Raw genomic sequence first — 1380 nt, 5'->3', positions numbered from 1 at the left:
GTATTTTCATATTTTTGCCTTTCTGAGTATCCCCAACTCCACTATTAGTGCTTTTAAACTCGTGCAACGGCCTGTAACAATAACACTACCAAAACGAAGCGTAAAAGAGATCTTTTTGACATAAACTTGTAATCAAATGCAATGCGATACCAAACCAACAAAACATGATAAATGACTCTGAAGCAACTATAAACAAACATAAATCTTACCAAAGTGATGAAAATATGTCGGATTAACGGTGGGAATTCAATGGAAATGATGACCGATCAGAAGTGAAAAAAATAAATAAATAATTAAAGAATGTATTTATAGTAACAAGTAAGGAAAGAAATGAACTTTAATTTTATTTTTAGGTATTTCATAGTGTAATTTTCTTTTCATCTAAAGCCTAAAGAGTAAATTAAGAACTACCAAAAACAGAGTTTTAAGATTGAACAATATTTATTCTACATCTTTCGATGTGAAGTTAATTTGTTATTTTTTAACACCTAATGATATTTGAATGTATCTTTATCTCATCCACGAATAAATCCTTGTCACTACTTTTTTTTTTGTGAAATACTGACATTAGTACATAATATTACATTTTGAATTGTAAATCATACTTACTAACAAATCCTTTTTCCATATTTTTGAAATAATGTCTGAAAAAAGTTTGAAGTTAATAGCAACCTTAAGGGTTAAGGATGATTTGCTTGTTAACTTCAATAATTGTATATCTATCGATCCATTTCAATATATATATATATATTTATAATCTAATGCCTTAAACAACCGTTTATTTTTCAAAACTTGAAAATTATTTATTGTGTAAGTTTTGGTAAAAAGAATAACTTGAATTTCACCTAAATAGTGAAGATGTTGAAGAAAAAAGTCACTTAAATAAGTTTAAAAAATCCAAAATAAGAAAGACACAAACAAAATCTATATAATATGACAAGGCTCCTTACATTTGCAACAGTAAGAAGTATCAAGTGTTTTTTTTATTTTGTTTGATAAAACACTCCACACGTTTTCTGTTCTGAACCTGATACCTTTCACCAACCAAAACATAAAAAATAGAAAATAAAAAAAAGAAAATACAACAACATGGGGTGGTGGCGCAGTTGGCTAGCGCGTAGGTCTCATAGCTTCTGAGAAATCCTGAGGTCGAGAGTTCGAGCCTCTCTCACCCCATAATTAATTTTTGTATATTTAAATCCGTTATTATATGGCAAAGTTGTACTGACCCAATTAAATTGAATTCTAATAAACAAACAAGCAATACTATCTCTCATTTTAATTATATATTATTCCGCCTATTCTTAAAAAAAATAATTTTTGATAATTTTAATATCAAATAAGTATTATATCTATTAATTTTTTTATTAATTATATAAA

General features: G+C 27.2%; 1 non-coding gene across 1 annotated transcript; it reads left to right on the top strand.

Moving 5' to 3' along the window:
• Positions 1-1091: 1091 nt before the first annotated feature.
• On the top strand, positions 1092-1176 carry TRNAM-CAU (transfer RNA methionine (anticodon CAU)). The gene is given in 2 exon segments: positions 1092-1129; positions 1141-1176. It is a non-coding gene; the product is annotated as a tRNA-Met (tRNA).
• Positions 1177-1380: the final 204 nt, after the last annotated feature.

The sequence above is a fragment of the Lathyrus oleraceus genome, chromosome 4 (assembly GCF_024323335.1).
Source record: "Lathyrus oleraceus cultivar Zhongwan6 chromosome 4, CAAS_Psat_ZW6_1.0, whole genome shotgun sequence".
NCBI classification, from domain to species: Eukaryota; Viridiplantae; Streptophyta; class Magnoliopsida; order Fabales; family Fabaceae; genus Lathyrus; species Lathyrus oleraceus.
This window is presented reverse-complemented; position numbering and strand designations above follow the sequence as displayed.